Raw genomic sequence first — 19,864 nt, forward strand, 5'->3', positions numbered from 1 at the left:
ATAGAAATGATGATGAAACCTCTTTTATTGAGTGCTTTCTGTGTGCTTGACACTGTGTTCTGTTCTAGAATCATAAAATTTTCATTCTTTTGGTTTGTGTTGTACATATTGTACAGATAGAAAATTATATAACTTGCCTGTGGTGATATAAACTTTAATGTTACTAAGCTTCAAAACAATTTGTGACTGATTCTCATGTTCATACTTATATAAAATCATGTTGGTCTCAGAAAAATAAAAGACAGCATAGCACATATTTTCATTTACATCATAAGGAACATCGATACTCTTTGATCACAGAAGAAGGTGTCCTAAAGAGTTTATAAATTAACACCTTATTAGAGTAATATAAACATTTAAAAATCCAAGCATGTTTTACATCCAATAAGTTTGAGGAATAGAACAGTATAAGACAGTGGAGAGGATCTGCTCATTGGTGGAAATAAAAGTCCAGATTAGAGGTTAAAGGACAGAGCTAGATACATGGAGTAATAAAATTACATGAGTAATAACCATGAAAGTTGATGAGCTGAACAGGGGAGTGAGAAACAAATGGTCAGTAAAGAACCATTGAGAAACACCTACAGCTCCAGGGCAGCAAGAATAAAAAAGGCTCAGAATGAAATAGAAAGAAGCAAATTCATCAATGAATAAATTATAATAAATTATAGTATTTATATATTATAAATAAATATCACAAGAATATAAACATAAATAATAAGTATTTTTCCTAAAAATTACTGACACTGCCATGGTACAGTCATCTTTATATTTATCATTTGTTAATAATAAATGTTATACGTTTCCATATTTAAAATTAAATTTAGCAATAAGAGAGGATAGCCTTCTGTTCAATATATATTTAAGCATTTTACACTTTTGCAGAAATATTTTTCATTTAAGATCACAAGTGAAAAATCAAAATTTTAAAATATAGTTAGGTACATTGGTATATTATTAGGAAACTCCCTAAATCGTTATCTTAAGGTTTTGAAGCTATTACTGTATTACATATTCTTTTAAAAGGCTATGTAGTGTTGTGGGTAAACCGATGACAACTGTAAAAAGCCTAAATGAATAAATATTTAAATGCTAAGTTCACGAGTCTCATGGGAATACAGTTCAAAAGATTTTTTGAAAATCCTTATCAGGAAAATAATTATTAATACATTTATTTATACTGTAAAAATATATTAAATATGTGTTTAAAATAATAGAGAAAATAGAAAAAAATAGAATTTTAGTGAAGACTAACTTGTTGACATATATAGGTAATACAGAAAACTTTTTAAAAACAGATAGTGAAGACTATTTCCATTGGCGACAGAGTGATGCCATTTTACAAGAAAACAAAATACATTATTAAAGTTTGTGCAGCAATCCCATATTTCTTCTCTAGCTGCTGGTGCATAAGTCTTTCTCATTTTTAGATTTTATTCTAAAAGAAATACATTTTTAACATGATGTCTTAAAAATAGCCCATTTTAAAGCAAATTAACCCATTTTAACCCTAATTAAAGCAAAGCATGCATATTGATGGCATGCTAGTCTAACAGACAAAAATAAAGTAAAATTCTGAATATTCAGAATATATAATAGAACGGTTATCCAGTTTGCTTGTTCTCAAGTAAATATCAGAAAAATAACATTTTCCAGTATAAAGTAACCATTAAAATAGAATTACTCAAAAGTGACTTGCAACTTCATTTGTTCAAGAGCTAGTGTATCGGGATGAACTCACATACATCACTTATAAACCTAATCAGCAAAAAAAGTTCAATGCCGCAGAAAAGTTTTGTTAGAAGCAAAGTTTAAAATATATTACTAGAGCTTCACATATTAATTTGATTTATATATAAAAAGATAGTTTGTTTAAAAGAATGAAAGAAAGGCAACAGAAAGATCATTTGTGAAACTTGGTACATCAGCGGAGGTTATTGGTCATTAAAACATACTATGAAACATAAAACATACCATGAAACCTACTATATGAAAGCCAAATACCACATGTTCTCACTTATAAATGGGAGCTAAATGATGAGAACATATGGTCACATAGAGGAGAACAACACACACTGGGATCTTTCCAAAGGTGGAGGGTGGGAGGAGGGAGACACGATCAAGAAAAACAATTAATGAGTACTATGCTTAATATTTGGGTGATGAAATAATTGGTACAACAAACCTCCATGACACAAGTTTACCTATGTAACAAACCTGAACTTGTACCTCTGAAATTAAAAGTTAAAAAATAAAAAAGAGAGAGAGAAAGAAATGTGAATCGAAGTGATCTGCCAAATAGTGCAACAGTTTAGCTTCACCATGAGAGTCTCCATTATACCAGTAAGAACTACATATAAAAGGAAACATATTCAAGTTTTAAAAAATACAGTAGTGCTTTCTGAGGTCTAAACTACCATTCTTTGGTGGTTAATAACTATATTTATACTAAGTAAACAAGGATGATACAAAGAAAATGCGATATTCTTCTTTTGGTGGTGGCATTATCTGTAAATGGCATTTCAAACCTGATTCATGTTTTAAATATGATGAACAAAATGAATGACCTTGTTTATTTTTAGCACAGCCTTTGTTTTTCTCATTTATATATTATCCTCACAAGTTGCAAAGCAAAATTTGATTCCTTAGCATCTTGAAATAAATATACTTAGTATATTGTATTTGTATTGCATCTTACCATTCTACTTGCAAAGCTATTAAAGTAAATCAAGAAAATGTTCACTAAATGTCAAAATTACTAAGTCTATAAATTCAGAAAGCTTTTCAATTTTCTATCATTGAAAGTCTGCATCCAAAGGGTAAAAGTTGTTTTCAAACAGTTAGAAAAATGAAGGCGGTGCATTATCAATAAAGCAAAAGTGGCAAATTAAAACAATTGATGACTCCAGTTTAAGAATATGAATGTTCACTGCATTATTCTTTCAAATTTTACTGTAGTTTTAAAGATTAAATATACAGTTTGGGGAATAATACAATGATATACCACTACATACCTGCCAGAATGACTAAAATGAACAAGACAGACAATAACAAGAATATATCTCATAATGGTGTAGGAGCATAAATTAGTAGAACCACTTTGGAATATGATTTGTCTTTATCTATTAAAGCTGAATATATACATACCTTATAACATAACAATTCTACTTACAATATATACTCAGTAAAAAGGCACACATATGTTCTCCAAAAGTCAAATACAAGAATATTCATAGTTATATTATTTGTAATAGTTTTTAATAGAAATAGTAAATAGAATAGTAGTAAATAGTAAATACAACAGTAAATATACCATAAATTATCCATTCTACTACTGAAGGGCTTTTGTGCCGTTTCTATTATTATCTCAAGTAATAGTCAATAATATTAATTAATAATATTATAGTTAATAGTTAATAATAGAAATGGCACGAAAGCCTTTCAGTAGTAGAACAAATAACTTATGGTATATTTATACAATGGAATAATCTACAGGAATGAAAATGCATAAACAAGTGATTCATTCCACAAAATGGATGCTTTTAACAAAGTAATGTTAAAAAACCAATGGAAAAATACTGTATAATTTGGTTTATTTTAAATACACAGGCAAATGCCACATATAATGTTAGAAGTGAGGATAAAGAGGTTATATCTGGGGAAGAGAACAGGACTGTAAAAGTACAACAGGTAGGCTTCAGGAATGCAGGTAATATTCCATTTTGTAAGCGTGGTGGTTACCTGTGTATGGTATTCACTTGTGTCCTATTTTCTACGTACAATGTACTTCAAATTTATTTTCTGAGATATAGTATAGGCTGTGTGGCAGGAAATATCTTAAACCTTGGAAATCCAAAGGTAAGTGATTGCTTAATATCCTGGGTTAAGGAAGGTTTACTTTTTACTTGGAGGTGAGAAAAAAGGAAAGGAATAATCTAATAAACAGTATTGAAGAACATGAAAAAGTTGGCTAGCGTGATAGAGAACTACTTTAGGGAAAAGGGTTTTGTTTTTAATAGGATGAGAAGAGTATGAAGGACAAGAAGCTTACTGTAAAAAATACGAGAGAAGGACATTTCAGACTAAAGGAATAAGCAAGTTCAACTGCTTAGCATATTTGAGGAGGGCAAAGTAGATAGGGATCAAGTTGGAGAGGAAGGCTAGATGAGAATATAAAAAGTTTTTGAGGTGATGGCAAGAATTTAGTCTCCTGTTTTTCATATTGGGATCCTTGGAACACTTTTGAAAGACAGGAACAACATCTACTGATTTATACTTATAGGAAGTATTTGCTGATTGTCATATGAATATATGAATGATTTGAGAAGGGTATTTGCTGATGCAAGCCAAATGAAATAAATCATTATAGAAGAGATCATGGTGATTTGAACCAGTAGAGTTGTAGCAAAGATACACATAGTGAACATATTTTAAAAATATTTTAGGGTTAGAACATATAGGATCTGACAGTGGAAGGAGGTATAAGGGTGACAAAGGTGTAAAGGATCTCTCTCAGTTTTCAGACTGGTACAAATGGGATCATTTACTCAGATGTCAGAAACATGTTAAATCTGAGCAGAGTAAATAGGCGGTGTTGTCCCCGGATGTGTTTTAAAGATGGAAGTTTCCACTAATTTGGGAGGCCGAGGCAGGCAGATCACTTGAGTTTAGGAGTTTGAGACTAGTCTGGCCAATGTGGTGAAACCCCGTCTCTACTAAAATACAAAGATTAGCCAGGCATGGTCATGTGCACCTGTAATCCCAGCTACTTGGGAGGCTGAGGCAGAATCCAGGAGGCAGAGGTTGCAGTGAGCCGAGATCACACCATTGCCCTCCAGCCTGGGCGACAGAATGAGATCCTGTCTCAAAAAAAAAATAAAAATAAAAATAAAAAAAAATGGAAGTTTCCAGAGCACACTTATGGGAAGGACCATTAGAAAGTGATACTTTGATGATGTAACCAATTAAAGAGAGAAGTCAAGGAGGGTATGGGGACAGAATCCTGAGAAGGAGGTGCAGATATAGCAAGCGTTGTCCTTCATTATAATTTGAATAGAGGCAAGAGATAGGAATATTGGTACTAGTTCATATAGATTGGTGGAAGTGAGCTTGTCACTGTCCCGTTGATTTAGCAAATTTATTTCTGAAATGTGATATGAGCCCATTAGCTGGGATCCAGGGTGCAGGGGGTGTGGGTGCTGGCCTGTGAAGAGGCATTATGGATGGAAGAGGAAAGCTGGGCATGCTCCATTCTGACCCGGCTACTTTTAAGTAAGTGTATCCCGTAGGGCCATCTAGGAATTTCTATGACTTAAATTTACTCTTCTACAAAATGGAGTTAACAATATCTACCTACACTCCTGTGCAGTAGGCCAAGAAGGAAATGTCATATAAAAAATGATTACTACATGTTGAAGTTCCAGAAAAAACTAGCAGTTAATCTGGTTGACTATGCATGCACAAGTAAATTATAAATGATACATTATATAAATATAACATTAACTAAATCAATAAGTTATATAAAATCTGAGTTCAAAGTATACATTTTACTCAAATAATTTCTATGATTTTTTCAGCATACCATGTCTCCACATCGTACTTAATAAAAATTCTGTTAAATTTGTATATTTTTGTACAATGAAACTCATTTTGCCAAAATAATATACTTTTATGTGTCATAAAACTGTAATTTTCTTAGGTAGTGATTTTTAAATAAAATTCAATATGTTGGGAAAAAATTGAGTGGTGTTAGATGAAAAATAAGTATGAAGAAAAGTAAATGATGAGGTTTGAAGGAGGATTGTGTACTACAAAAATATGTGAGTGAATGTATTTTCAATGAAAGGCAAGGTCTAGGTTGAGCATTTAGAGTAGAAAGTTCAATAACAATTAAACACGATTTGATTTGAGGCAACTGTAATTTTAAATATTTTATGTCTCTCAGGAAATCAAATTTTTATAAATAATACTTTTTTGCAGTTGGTAATAAATTAGAGATATAAACACATATTAGCTAAGAACAAACTATTATTGTAGAGTTTATCGATTAGAACAGTCTGGCTTTTCCATTTAGTTAATGTATTACTTTTTCATTTTAAATGTTCGGCATTTCTTTTAGTAAAAGAATGGGTATCATTTCTAGGATGCTGACAAAGTGTCCTAGTTTACTTCTTTCTGAAAGCACAGTTTTACACTTGGAAGAGTCAGCACATCCAGGATGCTAATACCAAATTTAAGTGTTAAAAATACCTTTTTGCATAAACATTAAATCCTCTTTAGCACTGGACTGAAAATGGAGTGAGATGCTTTCTCAGAGAAACAAGCTATTCCTAACGGTTACTTATTTCCAGAGTCACAGTCACACAAGAACTGCCTCTGAAGTTGGCAAGAGCACCTCATCTGAAACGGTGATTCATACTTAGCAAATTTCAACCCAATGAAATTCATATTCTATTGATTCTTATTGTTTCATACTTCTTTTCCCTTTTATTACCTGAGTGAGTGTTAAATGGCTCAAATTAAATAATTCTTAATTAAACTTCCATAAATTCTGTTTAAAAACTCTGAAAAAAACTATTTTAAATTTTACTTTACATAATACATTAAAAAGATCTAGGAAAATAAAGGTCTTTAGATATCACAGACAATGCAAAAAGCTCACAGATTCTGGCAATCTACATAATTACAGAAAAAAGAGTTGAGGGGAAAAATACATTTTATCTACACACACACACACGCGCGCGTGCACACACACAGATTTGTTGTTTCAGTACAGAGTGGACACAGTAGTAAACTAATAGTTATGACCTTTCAACTGTCTCGAAAAATCACCAATTGAAGATTGTCAACTGCAGTACTTCAGGGAAGAAATATGGACTTAGTCTTACTGAGGGGTTTCAGAAGATCAGATGGCTCTATTACTCAGGCATATTCTTTAGTAGTATAAGGTAGATGGTCTTTGAAAAAAGAGGATTAATGAGGACTGGAGGGGATTGGGAGGATTAGAAAGACTGGTAGAATCCAGAGTGACAGAGGAAAGAAATAAGATTGTTAGAAATATAATGATATAGAGTTGAAAATAGGAAAACAAAAGAATACCTACAAATTTCAAAGGATAAGACTAACTTATGGCAACATGACAGGATATAAAGAAAGAAACAGGGATGAAAATGAGTTATGAGGCAAAAATAAAGACAAGAACACATCACATTGATATATTGTTTTGTGGAGATTTTAATGATCTAATATTAAGTAAGGAGTATGTAGAGTAGTATGAGTTAAATAACACTTGATTTTTAAAAAGCTGAATAAAATTAATGTTTGCATGTTTACATATATATGTTTTTCAGGTTTATGGAAAAAGGTGTAAATGGATAAACAAAGTATTAATTTGTGGATATATAGTTTGTAGACATTTCAGCTCAGTGGGATTGAAGAAAGGGAAACGGAGTATAACTTGACTTGTTACAATAAACACCTGTCACTTAAGAAATTAAAATAACAAAAACAATAATTCGGAAAAGTAAACATGTAAGAGAAAAATAAAATGGCACTTCCTTGTGTGTCAGAAATGAACACATAATTGGGAGTCGGTTCTGCTTCTGAGTACTCAGCCAGGTTCTTTGGAAGCAGATCAGATGCTGACGTAATCTCGGCAAACTGGTGCTTTCACGGGCTTTGCAGTTAGCTGAAGTTATTCCCCAGAGCTTTGGCTCATTTGCACGTTTTTTATTACCTAGAATTCAATTATTTGAATGAGGCACTCTGATAAAGAATACAGAAACTCAGATGGACAATTTGTGTGAGTATTTCCAAGATCACCAATAAGCCAGATTAAAGAAGACTGGTATATATCACCCCATTTGCATACTCCATCATGTCTAGGATTGTTTCACATGCAGGAAGGCAAATCATATGACTGCTTTTAGAATCCTATGCTAAAGAGGGCTTTTATAACCAGGAATAAGCAAACAATATCCATGAGACATTTTAAAGAAACAAATAAAATTGATATTAGCCAAATTTAATTAATTTGCCTTAATCTATTCTTTTGTTTTATACCCTTGAAATTTGTTTGACATTTTTCTATGAACATTTTCATAGGTGTTATGATTTAAACATGAGATAAGGCCATTCAAGCCGGAAGGATAAATTTTTCCCTGTTTAGAAGTTTTGAAAAGGTTGAGCAACATTCTAGTCACTTAGTTAAAAATGAGTTTGATCAGTAAACACACACAGACTTCAATATTCTCATTCTAAGCCAATCTTTGTTAATTATACCAGGTTACATTTTTTAAATGAGCTATAGAATATTCTATTATGATTGAATTCACTTTTTTTAATGACATTGTGCAAAAGTTGAGTAACTATTTCCTGTACTACAAAAGTAAAAAGCAGAGAGGGTAATATGTTTATTTTGCAACATATTCTGTATTTTACTTTGTTTATTGTTTGCATAGATTAATAATTTACCTAAGACTGTATAAAATAATTCAATACTATTTTAATCATGTTTGGACACAGGAACTGGAAGTTCAATAAACTCACATAAACAGTAATGATATTTAATTACTGGAGATAAGAATGTATTCATTAGGTAGGATAAATTATTTTCTTTCATTAGGAATAACATTTACCTTCTTTTTGAGGAAACTAACATCCTTCAGGAAACTAACCTTTGGGTTTAATATGACTTTTTTATCAATTTAATTTTGAGTAATATAACAATTCCAGACAGATAGTATAATTATTACAGGTTAAATAACATTCTATATGTTTCTCCTTGGAAAATTCACATGATGTGCTGTTTATATATATTCAGGAACTTCATAAACCTCAATATGCTAGTTTTATTAGTTTCCTATTGCCAAAAAGCACCACAAATTTAGTGGTTTAAAAAAACACTAAGTAATTATCTTGCAGCTCTGTTGGTAAGAAGTCTGACATAAGTCTCAACTGAGCTAAAATCAAAGTGTTAGCATGGCTGTATTCCGTTCTAGAGGTACCAGGAGAGAATCCATTTCCTTTGTCTTTTCCAGTTTCTGGATGCTGACCAAAGCACTTGGCCCTCTTCCTTCATACTCCAAACCAGCAAAATCAGATTCAGTCCTTCTCACATGGGATCACTGTGTCCTCCTCTCTTCCTCCCTCTTTCACTTTTGAGGATGCTTGGGATTACATTGGACCCACCAAGTTTATCCAGGATCATTTCCCTACTATAGGCTCTCTGATAGACGACCTTAATTCCATCTGCAACCATAACCCTCCACTGCCATGTAATATAATCACAAGTTACAGCGATTAGTATGTGAACATCTTGGGGACGATTATTCTGCCTACCATGCTAGCATTCAAGGTAGTCACATGCAGCACTTATACATTAATATGTTTGAAGTACTGTTGTGACTTCACTCATAGAGTGAGTTTCAGAAGCTACATCACTTAACTTATCTTAGAATATAAATATTCTGAGTGAAGCTTGGTTGATAAAGAACTAGCTAATCAAGCTGATTATAGTCTCTTAAGTTTAATAAACAGTGTGATTATAAAGTCATAAGGTGATTGTTGGTGGGGATAGAGTGTGTGTGTGTGTGTGTGTGTGTTGAAGCAGAGTGTGTCTTGGGATAGTTGTATGAAGGAATACTTTAATTCATACGAACAATACTGAAATAATCTTGCAATATAGTAATCTTGTATATTTGCTAAAATATCAGTTTCACAACTTAATCACCTAAGACCTTCTGCTGAAACTGTAGATTTATATCTCGGTTCCTAATGATTTACCTTGCACTTAAAAGTCTGGGCATAAATCATTAAGAAATGGCAAGGTAAAAACATATGGTCTTTTAATTGATATATTGGCTGGGGAAACTTCATGTTTTGTCTACTCTTCTTTTACTATAATCATTTGTAGCATAAATTGGGGTTGACAGGAAACAGCATTTTAAAAGAATTAGTACTAAGTGAGATATAGTTTATGCTGCTACCTAGTCAGATCTGAAAAAGCAATAATTATAGCATCCAATTTAGGTAAAGCTAATAAATATAATAGAAGATAAAAATATGTTGACGAATAAAATACAGAGATGATTAAGTGAGTAATATGTGGCAATAGTTGTTTTTATGGCATCAAGAATGTTCCATTTGTTTCTAATAGCAGATTCACATTGATGTAATAAAAGCCATCTATGACAAACCCACAGCTAACATAATACTGAATGGGGAAAAGTTGAAAGCATTCCCTCTGAGAACTGGAACAAGACAAGGATGCCCACTCTCACCACTCCGCTTCAACATAGTACTGGAAGTCATAGCTAGAGCAATCTGACAAGAAAAAGAAATAAAGTGCATCGAAATTGGTAAAGAAGAAGTCAAACTGTCACTGTTTGCTGATGATATGACTGTTTACCTAGAAAACCTTAAAGACTACTCCAAAAAGCTCCTAGAACTGATAAAATAATTCAGAAAAGTTCCAGGCACAAAATTAATGTACACAAATCAGTAGTTCTTCTATACACCAACAGCGACCAAGCAGAGAATCATATCAAGAACTCAACCCCTTTTACAACAGCAAAAAACAAAACAAAACAAAACAAAACTTAGGAATATACTTAACCAAGGAGGTGAAAGACCTCTACAAGGAAAACTATAAAACACTGCTGAGAGAAATCATAGATCACACAAACAAGTGGAATCATCTTGAATACAGAATGATTTCCATAAATACATACATCAGAAAAAGTAAGCAACTGTAAAAATTTTTAAGATGAATATTTTTTTAATTAAGGAAATACACTCTTTACACCTAAAATAAAAATTCCACTGAATATATATTGAATATGTGTTCATATGTATTTCTGAGTTTCCATTTCCGTAATTTAAAAGTATTTCAAGACAGTGTCTTCCTTGAAATCCATCTTCCCAGGCTTCAAGACAGTCACTCACCAGAGCTTCCTCCTCCCACTACAACTACTCCTTAGTTGCCAGTTTCTCCCCATCTTTTGAATCTATAGGAGTTTGTTGCTCCAGTTCCAGGCCATAATGTTTTTAACATTTTCTCTCATATTCAGTCTCTTCACTTTAAGTGCAATCTAATATTGCATACAAATTTGTATTTTATACCCGCACCACAAAGCTCTCCCTGCAACTCCACAGTTGTGTATTCCATTGACTCCATTTTATCCCCACTTGGACATCTCAATCAATACATGTGCAAAACTCAGGTCTTTATTTCTACTGCCTCTCTCCTCCTCCTGCCTGACTTGATTCTCCTCAATTATTTTGCTTCTTAGGGAATATCAGTTGCAGCCCTCTTATTGTTTAGGATACAAATATCACAATTTATCCTTTCACATCACTTTCCCCCATCAGACTTATATCTTAAGCAGTATCACATCCTGCCAACTTTATTTTCATGATAAATACAGAATCAAACCTTTTCTCTCAATCTCCACTGCTGTCACTCTGCTGCAGACACCATCATTTCTCCCCAGAATTCTTGGGATTGATCTGTAACTGGCTCCCTGTTTCTGTTCTTGCTCCTCTTCAGTCTATCTGCAACACAGTGACAAGAGTTTCTTGTTCAAATATAGATCAGATAATGTCATCTCTCTGCTCAGAATGATCAAATACCTCCCATACTCTTGTAGGAAAAATCCAGAGTTCTTAAACAAATCTACAGGCTCTACACATGACCTGGTTTCTATTATTTCTTAACATTACCACCTCCTGTATGCTATTTGTTAGTCCATTTTCTGCTGCTATAACAAAACACCACAGAAAGAATAAGTTATAAAGAGCAGGCATTTATTTCCTCACAGTTCAGTTATGGAAGCTAAGAAGTCCAAGATTGAGGCACTGGCATCTGGTGAGGGCTTTCTTGCTGGGTCTTCATGTTGCGTCAAGAGGAAGTGAACCCACTTCCAAAAGCTCTCTTAATAAGGGCTGTAATTCACATCCTCATGACCTAAGCATCTTTCAAAAGATGCCACTTCCCAATACTGTTGCATTGGAGGTTAAGTTTCCAAGACATGAATTTTGAGGGACACATTCAGACCAAAACACTCCATTTCAATTACTTCACTCAGCTCTGCTGTTCTTGTTATGTGTCAGATAGCCAGCGGTGCTCCTTCCCTAGGACTTTTGCACTTGCTTTTCACTCTTCCTGGAATATGGTTCCTGAGACAGCAATATGGTTCATATCCACACTTCCTCCCAGGCTTCCTAGCCAAATAGATAAAATATCAAACCACCATCTATCTCTTGACAATTTTTTTCTGCATCCCTTTTTCATTTTTTCTCTTTAACAATTTTCTACAAATACTACAAAATATTAATTATGCCCTTGTTTACCAGCTTTCTTCCCAAATAGATTGCAACCTCCATGAATGAATGAATACAAAATTTTAATTTAATATTAAAATTATATTTTAATGCAATTAATGTTTTTATATTATATAATGCAATTATATGCAATTGGATTCTATTTTTGCTTTAAAAAAATTTCTACACGTAGAATTTTAGTTATAAAAATAGGAACTTTGCTGATTGGTCTTTGGGAACTGGTTTATTTTATAATCTCAATCATACAACGCTTTCCCATCTATTGCTAAGCTAAATAGAACAAATAACTCAAAAAGTGGGTTCTCCATAACAGGAAAAATTAACTACAACCAAAATATATTTTCATGTACACTACCATGGCTCATTCAAATTATATCACATTAGTAAAATCTACTAATGAGACATTAAAAAATAAATATAATAGAAACAACACAGAAAAATCTGGGAAACTCACATTTTTCTCTCAAAATAATTTTTCTGAAAATTTTTTTAAAATTAGAGCATACATAAAATTTAGTATCAAGCTTAGTAAATTATATTTAATTGCCATATATTTATCATTCTTTGACTCAAATTATTAAATTAATTTTAACTTATTAAAGAGTTTCTTCATTTTTGTGATATTTTTAATTATTTCCTAATTTATTCCCACAAGTTGTGTATAAGGGAGTCTACCCTTTCCTATCTCTCACAATGGGTTGCAAATTGCTTTTTAAAATCGATATATTGATTTTCACTTCCACCAGGCAGGAGTAAGTATAAGTAAAAGTTTGATCATAACTGTGTCAACATTGGTTTCAAAAATTCTTTTAAATATTATAATTCGAGGCCGGGCGCCATGGCTCACACCCGTAATCCCAGCACTTTGGGAGGCCAAGGCGGGCAGATCATGAGATCAGGAGATCATGACCATCCTGGCTAACACAGTGAAACCCCATCTCTACTAATAACACAAAAAATTAGCCAGGCGTGGTGACGGGCGCCTGTAGTCCCAGCTACTTGGGAGGCTGAGGCAGGAGAATCGCTTGAACCTGAGAGGTGGAGCCTGCAGTGAGCCGAGATGGCACCACTGCACTCCAGCCTGGGTGACAGAGCGAGACTCTGTCTCAAAAAAAAAAAAAAAAAAAAAAAAGCCAAAATTAAAGACATAATAGAGAAGTATCTGTAACTCATCAAAATATATATATATGTGTATAATTTGATGGATTGAAATGGCATCCTATCTCATTTATATCACATTGGTAACTGTGGATCTAACCTAGATATTTGTATTTAAAATACTTTTAATATCAGGTAGACTGAAAATAATTGGATCAAATGAAATTATCAGTAATATCTAATTGTGCATAGTTACATATAAGTCATATGTAAGTCATCTGTATTAATCCTAAAGGCCTCAAAATAATGGCAATAAATACCTATTTGAGAATCCTTATGATCATCTAAACATAAAAATAAGTAGAAATGATAGTTGAATTCCCTTTCAGTGGAGGCGTCTGCACGTCTTCAATTTATTTTACCAACAATTCATCTGTCATATTCCATGTGCTTCGAGTAAAATCTTAAATAAGACATAGTCCTGGCATTGAAGGATGTTGATTAAAGCAAATATTTCACTCAATATTTTTAGGGATCAAACTTTGTTCATTTTGTTCTCAGACCTACCAAGAAATTTCTAAATTTATGTGGCTCAACAATATAGAAATTTATACATCAGAACTTTCTAGTATCCACAAAAGCAACATCTGAGCATGTCAGGGTGCCCTAGGGCAAATGCTCCTCTCACACCTGCTCCTACATTTCCTCTTCCTATCTGCTAATTTTCCCAGAAATAGCTTCCTGGAACATGTACCACACTTAGAAGTCAAAACACTACCAGCAGTGATAGAGGTTCTTAAATATTTAAGTTGTGTTGGCCTTCTCTTTATTTGTCATTTGAAAAGATTGTAATAAGGAATTATTTAAATAAATAGTATATCTATGCAATCATATGCAATAATCAAAATGCATAATACTAAATATGGCAGGGACACCCACCAATTCAAAGAGTGACCTGTAAACAAATGGGTGTCTTTAACATTGAACTAAGCATCAGACCTATGCCTAATGGCATACTGGACTCATAAGAAAATCATGTATCCTCTCTACTATTCACATGGAAGACAAACATCCTACAAAATTAGTTACATGTAATATTATGAAATTGTATTTATTTTATTTAAATATATATTTGTGCACATGTGTTTATGTGACTGTATGCCTCTCTATCTATATCACTATATCTTTCTAAAAATATATAATTTTAGTTGTATATATATCCATATTAATCTATTCGTTGAAAAATTACTTTTAAAATATACATCAAGCATTAATAATGGTTACTGTTTAAGAGTAAATCTCAAGTCACATTCTGTTTTATATCTCTACACTTTTATAACAAATTTTAAATGTGGATAATACGAGGAAGGATGGAAATAAGAAAAAAATTGAGATGTATTCATAATCTTAAATTACATATTTCAAATTTTAGATTTCAAAATATTAGAAATTTAGATGTTCACTTTCATCCATGAAAATAATATAACACAGAATATTAACCTTTCTTGTAGATGATTTTTAACCATGCTAGAATAACTGAAAAACTTAGCATGCTTAATCCATTTTAATCAGACAAATCATCAAAGACATTGAATCTATGATAATTTACCAACATTAGTGTAGACCTTTACAAATTGTAAGCCAGTATAGAACCTTGTCTATTGGGTTTTTACACCTATTATCATCACCTTTTATGGATAAAGAAAATGGCCTACAGATCAGACATGCATGACGCGTTAATCCATGTCAGTATCCACCCTCTGCCATGTCTTCAAATCATTAAGCTCAGTTCTTTTTCATTGTGCTACACATCAGCACCTGTCTGCAACTGTACCTTTTAAATCAAACTGTTTTCATTTTACTTCCGGAGGCTTTAAACGCTAGAAACTACTCCAAGCACATAGAATAACTAGAGTGAATGCTTCCTCCCTACAACCCACACACATACAAACTCCCAAAATATAGTAGAAGCAATTATAGAGAATAATCAGTATCTTTTATTGATTTATTTATTATTTATATTAAAGGATCATCTGAAAAAAATTAAAGTGAAATTTGTCTTCAACCTCATTTACACTATCTCTCAGTTTTCATTTCCTCTTGTCCCAAAAATGTTAGCATATGATAAGACAGCCCTTGTCTCTCAGTTTACTGGCAAGATCTTCCACAGTACTGTGTTAGGGATCTAGTAAAACACCTACCAGTTGAAACCCATTCATTATCAAAGTGAGTGGAGGGGATTTATCTGTAGAGCATCCAAACTGGACTGGGCAGTTTCCTACTCAAACAGCATATGCATGAACCTTTTTCTATATACATCCTTTGGTTTGGCTTAGAGCAGTGGTTCCCACTGCACTCGAAAGTGCTCTAAGCAGTGGTTCTCAATGCAATTTTGCACCTTCCCCAGGGGATAGTTAACAATGTTTAACAATGCATAGATTTTTTTATTGACACAAGTTGGAGGTGTTACTACTGGGATCTAGTGGGTAGAGAATAGGTATGCTACTAAGGAGCCTACAATACACAGAAAAGTCCCCCAGGAGAATGATAGAGCTCACAATATCAACAGCACCAAGGTTAAGAAGGCCTAATCTAAAATGCAGTACTATAGATATGTATAATGCAAGTACAATGAAGTCATACAATTAAGCACATGAGGGCTTAAAGTTCTCTACTTATTAAAAAAAAAGAAAAAGAACACCATATACATGCTTTGTCTTTAATGTCTTAATCTCTCTCATTCTTCACCAGACTTCAGATATATGGATTCAAAAGAAGTAAGTTTTTCCTGGTCAATAAGTTCAATATGTTTTATCCTAGCTTGGTTGAAGCGTTACATGCATGTTTAGAGTCTGAAAGACAGTTAAGTCAGGATGAAGATACTTAAGGTATACTTCTGTCCAATAAGTTAAATACAGGGCTGTTGGGACCCAAAAACTTGCAAACATGTGGTTTGTATTCATCAGACTGCAAAAATCAATGCAAAGCATAATAATGCTATTTATATCAGCCAACGGGACAAAAAAGTACTTTATATTTATAGCAGCTTTCATCTAAATAATTTATAAAGTTGGAATAAATGACTCACATATTCTCACAAGTCCACTGTATCTATTTGAAATCAGTCATTGAGAGGCATAATAATTTCCAAACTGCACAAGGTATGGACTTCATTCTAGCACCGGTTGCTATTGCTCATACTTGTGACTGCTATAGCTAATTATAATCAGTCTGCACTGAATACAGTTACAGCTAGAGTTTCCTGCCACTGACTGTCCTTCTACTATTATATTCTCCTTTGCTATTGGGTTATCTTCAGCTGGGCATTTCTGTTGCATGTATAATAGCCAATGCTCATTTTCTACCTCCCATTGTTTTCAGATAGGCAATCAATCTTGACCACTGGTATCAGTTCCTTTTTGTTTGTTTGTTTGGTTTTTTAAGTTAGCTATCTCTGAGAAAAAGCATCAGAAGTATAGTTCATAAAATACCCACCAAGGTGCACTAAGTGAATGTCTTCTGGGGGAAGTAAATCAGTTGACCTATACCAGGTTAATTTATTATTAAGATATCCAGAATTAAATAAACAACAGGAGGCTTGAGGGCAACTGCAATCATAATACGTGATAGCACCAGAGTGTTACACAATGGAACTAATTATCTACGAGTATCACATCCTACCTTCTTCCTCCCACATCCCAACAAGGTATATGTAAGATCTAGGCTGGACCTCAAACTCCTGATTTAGAATTAAGCATTTTCTCTGGTAAGACAAATACACTAAAATAAAAAAGAACAATTATTGCAGGAGCAAAGCCCCCTGCTTTGAAAAATCTGTGGGTGATCCCAGAGTGAAAAATAAAGGTTTGAAAACACAGTCAGAGCCTGTAGTTAGTTTTTTTGGCTTCATAACAAAATCTTCCTCTGATCTGTCTCTCGGCTCAAAGCAGTGATGCCATCACCTGAGCAAACCGAAAACCATAATACTTTTAGCTAAGATTTTTATTTTATTTTTTCTTGACTTCCAACAAAGAAAAAGCAAGGAACATTTATTCTTGACTACAACATTAAATGCAATGAGACATTGAAATAAAAATATTTTAATAGCCCTAGCTAATAGAATTCTATTTTTCACCTGTTACATATGAGAGGTTTGCCTAGAGCCACATCTGTGCAGACAACACATACACACACACACACACACACACACGCATAAGGCATAATTTTACCTTGTTTTGAAGACATAAAAATCAAGACAAAATAATAGTTATTTCCACACTCAAACAAGAAGTTAAGAAAGGGAAATGAATGAGAGTTAACAAACATAAATAAAGTGTGTTGCTGATCACAGGAGCCTACCTAATTTCTTTTCATGCATCATTTATAAGTGCCCTTTAAAAGAAGCAAAAGTTTCATCTTAAGCTTTAATAAGCATTTAAGGCAGGGATTCGTGTGAAGAAGAAAAAAAAAAAAGAATGAAAGAATATAAATGAGGCTTCTCCTGCTGCAGTTTCAGTGCTCAGAAATCACGTAATTTTAGAGGATACTGGAAAGGCAATGATTAAAAAAAGCACTATCGAAAATTCAATTTCAGTACCCCTGTTTCTATTCTGACCATGCGTCCCCTCACTTTTACAGATAGACATAAATGACAGCTTATACTGATGCCATCACTATTGCAATGTGCCTTGCAGAGTATCCTTCCAACTTCTTCAGGGAAGACAACAGCACAGGCACAGATAAACATAAACAGACACGCAGCTGGATTCTGAGACTCACATTCGTTAGGCTCTATGGCAGCATTCCTGCATAAGAAAATTCAAATGTATACCAGCGATAAGGCAGCCTGCATTAGCTACAACTTTCCCCTCAGCCCTCGATCCTGTGAAACCCATCGGAGAGGAAGATTTCACCCAATATTGCTTTGACTCAGAATTGGGTAAAGCAGCCCCGCTGTACACAGAAATATTCATGTCACTAGAGAGTAAAGTGTCATTTATTGAAGCCTTACCTTGGCTGACTTGCCCTAACTGGTGGAAAGGAACTTAATTTATAAGAAGCAAAGAGAGGGGACTTTCCCAGAGCTCTGGGCACAGCTGCTCGCGGTCCTCGGAAAGCCCAGACTCAGGCTCCGCGCACCTCGAGCCCTGGGCTCCGAGGCTGGGTCTCTGCAGCTCCCGAGCGCGCCTCTGATTGGCTGGCGGCGCCTGTCTGCCTGATGCTGCGCTCTCCCGGTCTCTCCTCCTTCCTCTTCTCCCTGGCTCTCCTCTCCGCGGCTCCTTTCCCTTCTGCCTCCTTCTCCCCCCCAACCCCCCATCGCGCATACTTTTGGGGCTGCACAAATTCCACAGCACGCAAAACGGACACCCTTTAGCCCCCTCAGCAAGGTCATGTGGAAAACAATTCAGCGCATACTACTACTCCTAAATAAAATCCCTGATCCAAAGGCATCATCTTGGGTACCAGATTTCTTGAAAAATGACGGCCAGGACTCCGTGACAGTTTAGACCATCAGTTCTCTGCGGGGGAGGGGAAACTGGGGAGCGAGAGGGGTTTGACTGTCAGATGGAGTGGGAGTAGCCACCGGGAGGGAACCAGGAAATCAGGCAGGGCAGGCGCTTATGTGGCAAGCTGGTAATAAATGTTCATATTCCCTTGCAAAGTCGTCACAGCCTGCTAAACATTCAACTGCTGGCTCATTCATCAGTGATCCATAGTCCGGTGGTAGCCATGAGATTTCGCTTGAGTGATGTCCTTTAACGCCTTCACCCAAAGTACTCAAGGTATGGAGGGTTTATATCAGACAGAGCTTCCCCTTGGAGGTCAGCATTTATATTTGTGAAGACGAATAGGAGCTGTAATGCTTTTCCAACCCCCTTTGCTTGTCCCAGGAAACCTACACACACACAAACTTCTCACCCCTTATCGCTCCAGAATAAATTAAATTGATTTGCAGTGTACATAGCTTTTGATAACAGGGATTTAAGGTCTGATGGGCTGCATTCAAAATTGATCTGGACAGCTGAAACAACTTTAGTAGTTTCTCCCTGCACGAAGTCACCCACACTAACCCATTAAGCACATCAAGCATCCTTATTTAAAGTAAACAAGTGTAGGAGTTTATCTAAATTGAATGGCTATTCTAAGGGCCCCTTGGCAAATACAATAAGAATTGTACAAGACCCTCCATCATTGCAAACACTAAGAGAAAGATATTACTTTTTCTGCTTAGTTGATAAAACTATAAATGCCCAGGTTCAGAAGTTTAAAGGAACAAGGACTTAAGACTAAGAGAGGTAGAGTGATAAAGCTCTAAAGGCAAGAAGACGTGGATTCAAATCACGGCTGGGACATACCTTTACATCTGAACCTGTGTAAGCTTTTACCCTTCTCTGAGCCTCAGGAGGCCACTCTAAAACCTGGA

At 34.4% G+C, this 19,864-nt stretch overlaps 1 protein-coding gene across 1 annotated transcript in view; it reads right to left on the bottom strand.

Moving 5' to 3' along the window:
* CDH18 (cadherin 18) overlaps positions 1-11,549 on the bottom strand; it is a 525,645-nt gene extending 514,096 nt beyond the window's left edge. The window contains exon 1 of the mRNA XM_054488979.1: positions 11,435-11,549. The gene's annotated coding sequence lies outside the window, so the exon portion shown is untranslated. The remainder of the gene's footprint in view (positions 1-11,434) is intronic.
* Positions 11,550-19,864: the final 8,315 nt, after the last annotated feature.

Source organism: Pongo pygmaeus, chromosome 4, assembly GCF_028885625.2.
Source record: "Pongo pygmaeus isolate AG05252 chromosome 4, NHGRI_mPonPyg2-v2.0_pri, whole genome shotgun sequence".
Taxonomy (NCBI): Eukaryota; Metazoa; Chordata; class Mammalia; order Primates; family Hominidae; genus Pongo; species Pongo pygmaeus.